The sequence below is a fragment of the Podarcis tiliguerta genome, assembly GCF_965153285.1.
Source record: "Podarcis tiliguerta genome assembly, chromosome: 4".
Taxonomy (NCBI): domain Eukaryota; kingdom Metazoa; phylum Chordata; class Lepidosauria; order Squamata; family Lacertidae; genus Podarcis; species Podarcis tiliguerta.
In genome coordinates this window covers 31,676,785-31,689,606 of record NC_139537.1, presented here as the reverse complement: position 1 = coordinate 31,689,606, position 12,822 = coordinate 31,676,785, and the positions used below count along the sequence as shown (strand labels likewise).

Sequence of the window (12,822 nt, the reverse complement as noted above, 5' to 3'; positions counted from 1 at the left end):
CAAGAAACTTGGGGCTCTATCCATTAATCATACCTTGAACATGCATTAATGTTTAAAAGCATAGGCACTAAAACTTTATTTGCTCTTTCTTCCAGATAGTCACACAAAATAACAACCCAATGATAGATTGGAAGATAAGGTAAGACTGGCACTGAATGCAGTGCTCTCTGTATAAACCTCTGTTCTGATGTAATATGTCTACCCATGCATTAGGTACTTTACTAATGCCACTCATTACTGAAGAGATATAAGTTTGACAGCACTGTTTGTGGAGGTATATGCTACATTAAGATAAATAACTTGAAACAGTCACAAATAAAGTCCCATACAGATGTCTTGGAGGGGAACATCAAAGCTGGGTAGTTGCCTGGATTTGATAAAATTCACTTTGGCCTGCATTCTCCATCTTAAACCAAGTTAACCCACAAGCAGTTATTTGTAAGAGATTAATTTAAATGCTGAACTTGGTTTGTTTTTTTCCACTTTTGGGTTGATAACACATAAAACCATTAATTGCTCCTTACAGTAATTTGAAATCACTTTACTACTAACAAATGCCAACCGCATGCATTTTTGAGAGGACTTTAAAAAATCACAAATTCATGTGGAAATGTGGAGAACTGAATTTAAGACTGGAACAAAGGGAAAGAAACGGAAAGAAACCAAAATTGATAGATCTACAGTCACATGTCAGCTTGCAAAATATTGAAGCATATACTCAATTCTGACCAAACTAAGCCTCTTGGTATATATTAACTTCTAGAGTAAATATATTACTTCTGGTAAATGAGCCACCATAGCTGCTAGAGGGCCAGGAAAATTCGTGTCCCAGGCTTTTTAGACTCATCTACCCATGTACTATCTGAAACCAAAAGGACATGTTGGCTGCCAGATGTGAAACATATTGGCATTATTTTTAGCTCTCTTAAAGTGATAAAGGATATGATATTGATGCTTTCTCAATGAAAGGGAAGGTTACTCATGAACCAGAGGAACTATATTAAGAGCTCTGCTGAACCAAACTGCTGGCCAGCATTCTGTTCCCTGCAGTGACCTAGCCAGGTACCTCCTGAGAAACCCACAACCAAGATTTGGGCCATAGCTATCTTCCTAGCCTTGCTTTTCAGCAAATCATAGGCAAACTTCTGAATGTAGCTCCGTATCACCCTCATACCTGCCATTACCAGATCTTCTCTGGATTTGACCGATTATTTCTTAACTACCTCATGTACCCCTTAATTCTCTGAATTCCACATGGAGGGGGGGGGGGAATCCATTAGTTAGTTGAGTAGAATATCTTGTTGCAGCCCAATGTTGCATATGTGGGGGGACAGAAATCTGTTGCTCTTTGGTAGAGCACATGCTCCCAACTTCAGTTTCTAGCATTTCCAGATAGGACTGGGAGAGACGCCTGTTGGGAGAGCTGCTACAAGTCAGTGTGAATAATAGTTTAATGAATGAATGGTTTGACTTCATATAGGCAGTTACCAATGTTCTTATCCAGGGTTGGGCTGACCAGCTGCTAGAATAAAGGGATCCTTACCCAACAGTCTATGTAAGCCTTGCTAACACTATTGCTTAGGTGTGGGCAGGAGGAGCCCAGCACAAATCCATTTCTCTGATATGAAAGGAGCCACTTCCTCAAGATTTCATAGCTTATTTTCTAAACTGCCTTTGCCTTCCGATACTTATCATGGCTGAGGCTGTGCCCTTTTATGCAAAGCTGCATTTATGAGCTTGCTATCTGGTTAGCTGTACAGACACAATGAATTGTCCACAAGATGGCAGCAAACACTGTACTATTATGTCAGCCATTTGAGTCCTTGTGTTCTACTATACTAGACCCTCCAAGTGTCCCTATTTTCCAGGGATGTCCTGGATTTACAAAAGCTGTCCCGGTTTCTGATTTGATCCTGGAATGTCCCCCTTTTCCTTAGGATATCCCTATTTTCATTGGAGAAATGTTGGAGGATATGGAGTTATCTGAAGGCAATCCTGTATAGGGAAGTTTTTAAATGCTTAATGCTTTATTATGTTTTTATATATGTTAGAAGCTGCTCAGAGTGGCTGGAGCAACCCAGTAAGATTTGTGGGGTATAAATAGTAAAATTATCATTATAAAATTGGACGTCCCTATTTCCATCAGAGAAATGTTGGCGGGTATGCTACACCAGTCTAATAGGCTTTGCTCTTCCAGTGCCCTTTCCTGGGCAGCCACAGTGGTGAAGTATATGGAACTCCTATAGCAACTAAAATGGGGACAAAGTAAGATGGACTGAATAAAAGGCTCTAACCAACTTATTTTACTTCATGATGTTTTTGCTCATAGACTATATGTGTGACCCCGTAAATATAGTATGTATTTTCCTTTTGTGTGGTGTTGACAGAAGTGCACCACCCACAACTTAGCCTTATGTTGTTGTTGTTTAGTTGTGTCCAACTCTTCGTGACCCAATGGACCAGAGCATGCCAGGCACTCCTGTCTTCCACTGCCTCCCGCAGTTTGGTCAAACTCATGCTGGTAGCTTCGAGAACACTGTCCAGCCATCTCGTCCTCTGTCATCCCCTTCTCCTTCTGCCCTCAATCTTTCCCAACATCAGGGTCTTTTCCAGGAGTCTTCTCTTCTCATGAGGTGGCCAAAGTATTGGAGCCTCAGCTTCAGGATCTGTCCTTCCAGTGAGCACTCGGAGCTGATTTCCTTAAGAATGGAGAGGTTTGATCTTCTTGCAGTCCATGGGACTCTCAAGAGTCTCCTCCAGCACCATAATTCAAAAGCATCAATTCTTCAGCTTAGCCTTAATACAGCTTATTAATTGCTAAGCCTCCATCCTGCCAGAAATTATGACATAATTTAAGGCCACAGCATGTTCCTTTTCCTCCATTCAACCAATGCCTTATGGTAGAAAGAATGGGCAGCGTCCAACTAAATACTTATTCTAGCTCAAGGAGTGTGACAATTTTGTTCTTGTCTGCTTGAAGCTCATACTTTTCCTACCTTTCTTTGGGGGGGCGGGGCGGATATACGAAATGCATTTTCCCAATGACAAAAACCACGTAGTTCTAATGTTTGGGGAAATATTATTACCACAACAGAAACCCAAATGAAGTAAGATGTTGGGATCAGCCATAGGCACCATCTACGTCGGACCATGGGGGCCCAGGCACCCACAAATTTTCAGTGAAGGAGCCAGGCGTGTGAGCATAACGCATGAATCCCAAAGTGATGTTGGTAAGCCCTGGGCACCCCGTTGCGGGAGCAAGGCAGTATGCCTGGTATGAGCTGCAACACATGGAAAACATCTGGATATTTGTTGCTCCATAAATTTATCATCTATAAAGACTTTAAATGGGGTAGTTGTCCCCTATTTGTGCTCATAGGAGAACTTCACAAAAGTGATGGGAGGACTGCAGTATGAAATAATATCCTCCAAATTAGCTTTGTTAAACTGGGGGCAGTGGTATTATGAATTAAAGCATGCAGAAGGAAGCACAAAATGGAGCATGTCAATCTTGTATGAAGTTCGGTTGTCAAGTAAATATGCAACACTCAAATATCCTTGTTAGTCACTTAGGTTTTGAGTGGGTGGGGAATAATTTCCTGGTTTGGAGGCTTTGATTAACATGGCAATATGATTATAATTTTTTATTGCTTTTTGTTTACAAACATGAAACATCAAAAAGTCATTCATTGCATAATCAAGCACACTAATATCTAATGAAGATCAACATCACTGTAAGCAAAATCATTGAGGAACTGCTGCTAATGGCCAGGGAGAACCTGGACAAACAGGTGGTGTGTCTTAGTTTGTAATTGGAAACACCACCATAGTTGGTGCCTGCCTGATCACAATGGATATTCACATCTCTTGATTGTTAGGCTCTGTATATTCTGTAACTGTAAGAAAAATGTTCTTGATCAGACTGTTGAGGATAGGCAATGTGTACTGACAGATGACGGGGGGGGGGGAGAAATTACTCTTCGTGTCTACGTAAGATCCTTTTGTTAACAGAAATAGTTTCCTCCCCTTAGTGCAAAGCTGTAATTTCTATTTTCCCATTTCTCTAGAAGCACAGTGTTTTTGTTGATGGCTAATATCTCTTCTATCAGCTTCTAAGGACACATTCTGGCCTGATCTTCGTAGTGCCCATAATTACTTAGCTCATAACAAGCTCCCCCAGAATGGCACTAGGCTCTTTTGTTCTTTAGAGTTTTTATGAGACAATATCTGTCAAACTAATCTATGGAGATAAATCAAACACACAGCCATGGCTGTTAAAAGCTGTGAGTGGCTTCCTCTCGTAACCACTTATTGTGCCAGTTACAAAGAAAGCATGGAAATATGGGAGTAGGGAGTAGGCAGAAAAGTGTTTTCTAAAGGAAGTATAGGTTTCTTAAGTCCCACCACCCATAGAACAATCTAAAGCTACCATATCAAAATATTAACACAAAATATTGTGTTGGAATGCAGATGCTTCTAACGGGAAGAATGCTAAAAGCATTTAGTTATCAATCTGCTCCATATATATAACTATTTGCAAAACAAGATTTCACTCTTAAACTACAGGGGGAAGGGTGTCACAATGCAGTTGGAATCACTGCAAGACTCGAAGTATTGCATACTGCAAGCATAATCTTAAATGTGGGTGATTGAACAGTCTTGGTGATTTCCAATGGGAAAATTAAGCATGTGCACTGAGATTAATAGCATTGGACGCATATGTTCCACCATTCCCTGTTTACTCCTCCATGTCTTTGGGAAAATGAGGCACAGTGGAAGCTGCAGTATCTCTATGAAATATGGTTTATACATATTTACATCTGAGTCTACTGTGAAGAGAGTTCCTAGCATCTCAGATCACAAGAGAGTCCTTTGTTGCCCTCCTAAGAGCAGCCAGCTCGGATCCACAAACAGATGAATCAGCTATACTGCTTGTGCCTCGTGGTGATGGCTGCTGCTGCTGCTTCTTCTTCTTCTTCTTCTTCTTCTTCTTCTTCTTCTTCTTCTTCCCAGCATGGCTTTCTTTTACTTCCTCCACCTTCTTGCCACAAACCCCTTGCCCAGCAACTCCTCACCTTCTGTCTTCTGCCCACCAAGAATATGTCATTGCCCACTGCAACCCGCATTTGCCCAGACGCAAGGATCGTCCTTTGATGTATTGATCAGCACCTTTGTACTCCTTAGTTACTTCCTCCTCGGGCGATGCCCTGGTCTAGAAGAGAAACTTGGTTTGTATATTTACACTGATAAATCCAAGGCCTATCATCTCACTTTATTTCTCAAAACACTGATTAAACCTCAGCACCTAGGAATCTACGAGGACACCCAGAAACCTGGGAGAATTGGGGCACCCACAAATCTGTAACAATATAAATGAGCATATGTAATTCTTGTGCCCACTTTTGTTATAGACCAATTCCCTGGGGCTTTTGAATTACCTAGCAAAGGCCCTGCCTGACTGCACAAAGCACATTCCTGATGCCCCCCTCTTGCTACAATTGTAACCTCCTTTTTCATATGTTGGCTAGTTTGGCCTTTCTTTCACGCCACACTTGAGGGTGTTGTAATCTGAAACTGCTACCATGGCTCTGTCACTTCAGTATCAATGGCAAGATCAAAACCAAGAAAACATAATCTTGCCAGGTCAGGAGATCCCAGACCCAGAGATTTCAGGGCCCAAACCCAAGACCAGGGTTGGCCCTTGGTGATGTCACAGGGTGGGTTCTGGAGATGGAGGTTAATTGGGAGAGGGGAGTGGAGGAGGGCAGGTCCCCCAGAGTGTCTGTGCTGTAATTTGGAACGAGCACCTGCCAGGCTGAAGCTTGCAAGTGGCACGCACAATTTTCTGGTGGTTGTTGTTGCTGGCATTCTATCCTGCTTGGAGAGTCAAGCTTCTCATCTGCCACCTAGGAAAACCTGGAGGTCTAGCTGCCTTGCTCTGAGTCCATCTAATTCAGTAACCCTAGGAATATAGGCAGCTGGCTGCCTTGCTCTAGTCCATCTAATTCAGTATTGTCTACACTGACTGGCAGTGGCTCTCCAGTGTTTGAGAGAGGAATATTTTCCATCCCTACCTAGAAATGTCAGTGTTTGATCCTGGTAGCTTCTTCACACAAACCAGATGCTCTACCGCTAAGCTATAGCCCTTATTGAAACTGAAAGAGGTAAATGTGGATCTATTGAGTGGGGGGGGGGTGTAGATGTGTTTTCATGAAGATAATAATATCTTAAAGTATCTCAGTTTATGAAGCAGAGTCCCCAAGCAACCAGAAAATAAATGAAATTTTGCAATAATATTTTTCTTTTGGATTTTTTTTTAAAAACTCAAGTTAATCAAGAGTTGAGCCGGATAAAAGCACTGGGATTATGCTCTCATTTTTTCCTTGTCTCCTACAATGTCAAAAATCCCATTAAATCCTATTTATACAGATCGTTTTCAGAACTATGTTTACATTAAGTGCGGGGGGAGGGAGGGAGAGAATGGAAAAAAAAGAAATATCCGTCCAGAAATTGCCTGGCAGTGGATGAAAAAGATTCCAGTTTGGAATAAGAGCAGTGCAGCAGCACATATGTATACTCATACAGATACATAACAAAGCTGGGAGATATCACCTAAAAAGCAGCCCTCTTCCAGCCTGTTAAGATCCCAAGATGGAAACACTGTCAGTACAGCCAAGCAGATAGATGTTTATTCAATTTGCAACTGCAACCAGAAGCAGCAAAAGGGAAAAAATGCTTGCTGCAGCTTGTGCCTCATTTGCCTTTAATAACCTTCTGTTCCTTCAAGTAAAGCTCTTTCTGAGTTTTTCCACACATCTCCATGTATGGCAAGGATTCCGTGATGGGGAGACACCAATTAATTAGCGGCAGACAATCCTTCGAGGGCTCTGGCTGCATAAAAGTCCAGATTCAAGTGGTCTCTTTATTCCAAGATTGCAGACAAGGCACTTGGAGTTTGTCAACAGACGGCTGGAGCTGGTTGACAGGGAAATCACACAAGCCAAAGGAAAGAAGTGTGTACGGTTACAGTCTTAATGTGAGTCGAGATGATTAGATGGTGGGGTCGCCTTTGAGCCAAAGAACTTGAGTGTAATGGAGAAATGTTAAGATGGCATGAGGTTATACAAATGGTAGCTGAAGCAATGGAATTCTTCAAAGACTTCTCATCCACATAAGTGAATGATCTAGCTAGTGGTCTTGCTAACAGCACCGAACAGAAATTATGGGGCCTGACAGATATTTTCTAGGTCAGATTTCTCCAGGTAAGTTCTTCTCACGTCAGCTGAGACGGAAAGCTTAGTCCCCTGGATTCTGAAGTGCAACTCTGGCAGGGATGAAATCAATCCAGGCTAGCTCAGAAGGCGCTATTCCCCTGGAAGAAGGCCGGTGTTTCTACAAATGTGAGCTCTATCCTGAGGGAGCAAACAGAATTAATGTAAAAGCCTGCTGGATCAGGCCAGTGGCCAACTAATTCAGCATCCTGTCCTCACAGGGGCCAATGGGAAGCACAAAAGCAGGACCTACATATAACAGCATCCGATCCTCCCAACAGGAGATCCTGTAGGCTCTTTAAAAAGCTTTGCTGTCTACGATCACACTAGAGCACTGGTGAGGAATTGCTTTTCTGAAGTAAAACTGAGGTTCCACACGGCACTTAATAAAATACTGTACGTGGGTGGGGAAATTGCGCTCATGCAAGATGCTGTTCGCAGGGCAGCTACAGGGGTGCTGTATATTGGGTCCACACATAGACTCTACCACTCCTAGAGAAAAAGTGATGAAGCAAAATGCATAGGCACCCTTCAAAGCAATATCCGTGCAATAAGTCAGCCTGGCTGTTCCTGTTGTTCAGTGTTTTTAGCCAATGAGTAAAATCAGTGCTGTTCAGACACCAAAGAGATGCTGTCTCCACCTCCCCTTTCCTGCTTCTGTCTCATTTTCTAGGTATCTGTATCATTTGCCCTTCCTGCTTCTCTTGTAGCCAGGCTGCATCTGTCATATGGTCGGTTTGCTGCCAAGGAGTGTGATGGAGTCTCCTTCTTTGGAGGTCTTTAAGCAGAGGCTTGACAACCATATGTCAGGAGTGCTCTGATGGTGTTTCCTGCTTGGCAGGGGGTTGGACTCGATGGCCCTTGTGGTCTCTTCCAACTCTATGATTCTATGGTTTCTCTGAGATCAGATACTCCCTAGCGGTTATCTTCTGGAAGTACTACAACTATTATTATTTGTTAGACTTATATTATAAGATCATTATAAGATCTCAGGGTGGTCCATAATAAGTGCAGGTAGATCAGAATATTAAAGAATCCACTCCCCACATGACATTTCTCCTGCTGTCCAGGAGCCAAGGATCAGGCACTTATTAAGGATTCACTGTATAGTAAATTTCACTGTAAATTTACAATTACCGGTATATTCATGTCTATGCCAAAATAAATCTCTAGGTTTTAATTACTCAACACCAGTTCTTGGTTGCTGTAACTCTGGGAAAGCTAGTACTTTGCTTCCTAGATCAGTGGTTTTAAAACTGCTTTCTTTGAAAGCTTACTAAGGATTCTTTCCTTAGAAGATCATTAACAGGGCTTCCTTCGAAGATGGTTTGACCACCACTATCCATGTTCCCCATCAATAGACAAGTGCAGGAAAACATTGGGTATGTTTTGAACAACACACACAGTTCACATGGGGCAACAAGAAACCCAGCTGCCCTGGCCAATGAATTGTGCACACTGGCTTGTGTGCCTTAGAACATGCAATGCACAGGGGATCAGTGGCAAGAACTGAAGGGCTCCTCAGCAGATTTGATGCAGAAAATGTTCCCTGAAGGTAGAACATTTGCAAAGGACTTGATCATTCAAGGCACTCCATGACAAAGGGTCATAACTACTCTGGTGACTATCTAGATCAGGCATTCCCAAACTTGGCCCTCCAGCTGTTTTGGGACTACAGTTCCCATCATCCCTGACCACTGGTCCTGTTAGCTAGGATGATGGGAGTTGTAGTCCCAAAACAGCTGGAGGGCCGAGTTTGGGGATGCCTGATCTAGATCTCCTACTTCTACTTGAAGGATCTCTGCATTAGAAGATCTTTCCTGAGACTGCTCTGCAGAAGCCGTGAAGGTGACAACTGATCTTTTATTGTTGGTTGGCATCCATCTGCCTCGGAGGAAAATGGAAGAATGTGCCTTTGGAGATAAAGTCAAACTGTTGGGAGAGTTACAGCACCTGCTGCGGCTGTAGAGAACAATATGAGAGAGACATGTTTTGTTGTAGCTCAGCTTGTGCTAATGCAGGTGTGCCATGGAGCTTCTTTCTGCGCTCCTCCCAGTGGTCATTCCTCATCTGGTCACTTCTGTGGATATACAACCCATGTGTTCATGGTGTAGGTTTCGATGTGGAACTTTCTTCTGTCTGCTTTCCTTCCACCTCTCAACCAGCTCCGATCCTGTTAACATCTTGAGCGTCTACACTCCCACTATGTGCTCTGACATTCAGACCAAGGACTAGTTCTCTGAGGAACTAGACCAGGCTATCAGGATGGTCCCAGCCTGCAAACATCATTTCTGCTGAGAGATTTCAATGCCAGAGTTGGGGACGATCATCACACGTGGGGCAACTTCAAAGGCCACTTTGGTATTGGCAGCATGAACAAGAACAGACAGGCTGCCTGAGCTGTACTCGTATCACTGCTTCTGCATCACAAGCACATTCTTATCTACCAAGGCAAAACAGCAATTGTCCTGGAGACATCCAAGGTCAGGCCATGGACACCAGCTGGACTTGATTGTCACCAGGCGATTGTCACTGAACTCTGTTCATGTCACACAGAACTACTACAGTGCCGTTGGCAACACAGATCACGCCCTGGTGGCAAGCCAGATCCTTCTCCAGACCTAGAGGACCTATAGCACAAAGCAGAAAGTGTGACCATGAATCAGCACTGCCGGAACAGCCATGCCTGAACTTTGTGGACACATCTCGGGGGGGCCGCTAGGGGGCGCCTTGGAAGATGGCGGATATTAACATCTATCCAGCTCGCACGAGGTAATTAGAGGCTGATTATGGGGAGTATATCAGTCTCCCTTCATCTCTGATTCCATCAAACAAGCACTACTGAACTGCCCCAGAAATAGCATTGAAGCAAGGTGGAACTACATCAAAGAGGCTCTTTTATCAGACAGTATCTGTTTTTAGTTACATAGAATATGTTTTGATTTGGATGAAACGGTTTTATATATTGTGTTCTAATGCTGCAATCCACTCTGGAACCTTAAGGTGAAGAGCGAGTAAACCGCAACAGCAACAGCATTCAAAATATATGGAGGTCACCAGGTTGGAAAAGGCTAGGTCAGAGGAAGAAAGAGAAAGACGTAGTTTGATCAATAGTCAACAGCCTTATGATTTAGGGCAGAGGTGGGCAGGCTTTGGGCTTGTGGGATCTAGTTCAGGTTTTTTACTCAAACCCTGAAATCCAACAACCAGAGCCAGGTGCAAAACAGCAGGTTTCAGGCAGGGAGCAACTTACTATTAACATTAAGGAATAGGGTGCCTCTGAGCATATGCTTATCCCAGGAATTTGTTTTCAATCTCATAACTGAGTTCACAGCCCTGGTTTTCCATTTCAAGCTCTCTTCATCTTAATCTAATTTAGAGGGGCGGGAGATCACACCCTTTTTCCTGTCCCTATTGTTAAATAGTTGGAAGTCAAAATCCTTGCTGATCTGCTGCAAATCAATAAATCAGTAGGCCCAATCTACCTTGTGGTCACGCCTGATTTCAGGTGTGCAGTTACCTGTGGCTCATGCGCTCTGTTCTGTGAAGATTATTTTTGCGGTTGTATTTTGACACAGTACTATTCCTCTATTCCGGTCATTTTATTAATCCTACATTTTGTTTAGGGCCTTTTAATCTCAGCTAAAGTGGACCAGACTGTCCAGTCCTCAAAACATTTGTGAGCATATCACATCGAAACACATTGAAGCAGTGGCGTAGCGTGGGTTGTCAGCACCTGGGGCAAGGCAAGTAATTTGCGCCCCCTAACCCGTGAGCCAGGTAGGGGCAGAGAGCTGCGAGTGCGAGCGCCCCCCCCCCAGATGTTGCGCCCGGTGCGGCCGGCCCCCCCTGCACCCCCCACGCTACGCCACTGCATTGAAGTGTGGAAGAGGAAGTGAAACTCACTCTCATCAAGTAAACATCTCTCTCATATATATATATATATATAATTTTCAAATACAAAACAAAATTATACATTCCATACATCTTAGTTACATCTTATTTCTCTTTTTTCGACTTCCCTCAACTTGTCTGCCAATCCTTCATATTTTAACTTTAAACACATTTCTATTTTTGTTTATATTATTACTGTAAAACTTCTTCCCCTTTTAATACTTATCATCAAGTAAACATCTCCAGCAAATCCAGATACCAGGGGTCCTTTCAGACTAAGTGCTTATTCTGGAATTGTCATTGTTTGTGCATTAACTTGTTACACCACATTCACATGATGTCATCTTCAAATAATTATTTTCTTTTGATTCCCCCCATGTTGCTTCTGCTTCTATGGGAGCTCATAAATGGCAGTGCAATCTCTGCAGTTGCAGATCAACTTAGTACTGCTCTTGTCTTTTTGAAGAGGGGTCTTTTAGCACAATTATTGCACAATAACAGCTTACTTTTTTAAAAAGTGCTTTTGTGCGAATCTTAAAAATTGGTTTCGAAAAATTGTCAAATGTCTGCTAATAATAATATCCCCTTCCTTGCCCATTTAGCTGCTGCAACACACCCACTTATGTGAAAAAATGATATATATACACCCCCGCTTGCCCATATGTGGTAAATTAATTTCAGTTCCATGTGTAACTTACAGTGGAAAAGGAAATGCTGGGTGGTGCTAGAATCTGCCAGTCTTGGAATCAGTTTTAAGTTTTAGCCAATGAGAACCAAAATCTATTAGGATTAGAGTCAAGACAGAATGCTCCTAATCTGAAGGAAGGGGACAGCATCACAGCGAAAAGCAAAATGTAGTTTAATTTTGACCCAGCCTGTTAACTAAGCTGACCTTTGTCTCTTGTGCCACCTGATATATTTCTCTTATCTCTTCCATTGCCTCAGAAAACTTCCTCTCTGCCCCTCCTCTTCTCCCAACCACCAAAAGTCCGGTTTCACACACTCTGGCTCCCATCCCTGACACTGCGACCACCCTACATTCGCCATGGCCTATGGAAAGCAGCCAGGTGTAAAAAGAAAGTTGACAGCACACCCCAGAAGTCTTAACTCTGATGTAAAAGAGAAGAATAAATAGGATGGGGGAGGTACCATATTTAGAGTGCACACTTGTTAACTGAAGAGCAACACACATATACACACACACACACACACACACACACACTCTAAATAGAGGAAGGAGGAAAGAGATGGAAAATAGAAGCGGCAACAGCAGGAGCTGCCGGGAGGGAGGGAGTCCCCCTTCTGCAAGATCCATCAATTCTACGGCTGGGTTTTTGTTGTGTTTTGTTTTGTGGGATCTGAACTGAAGCTCAGCTGACGAGGGCAAATTGGAGGGGGGGGGAGGTGAATAAGGGATTTAACCCAATCCAGTGACTCTGAATGGGAGCTTCAAGCTAAATTGAGGGGCCTGAGGCTGTGCAAGTTTGTGGGGAGGGGGGGAGGGAATTCTGGAACTTACAAGGGAAAATGGGGCTGGGGGCTGGCAGGGCCCAGAGGATGGGGAGGAAGAGTAAGGACCTGGGGGGGAAGGGGGGGGGAATTGCACAATAATGGGAAAGGGGAGGCCTGGCTCTGGAGCTCTCATTTCAAACAATGA

At 43.3% G+C, this 12,822-nt stretch overlaps 1 long non-coding RNA gene across 1 annotated transcript in view; it reads left to right on the top strand.

Moving 5' to 3' along the window:
* Positions 1-12,822, top strand: part of LOC310676535 — a 39,716-nt gene that overhangs the window by 3,111 nt on the left and 23,783 nt on the right. Inside the window, exon 2 of the long non-coding RNA XR_014510592.1 lies at positions 96-139. This is a non-coding gene — a long non-coding RNA (uncharacterized lncRNA). The remainder of the gene's footprint in view (positions 1-95; positions 140-12,822) is intronic.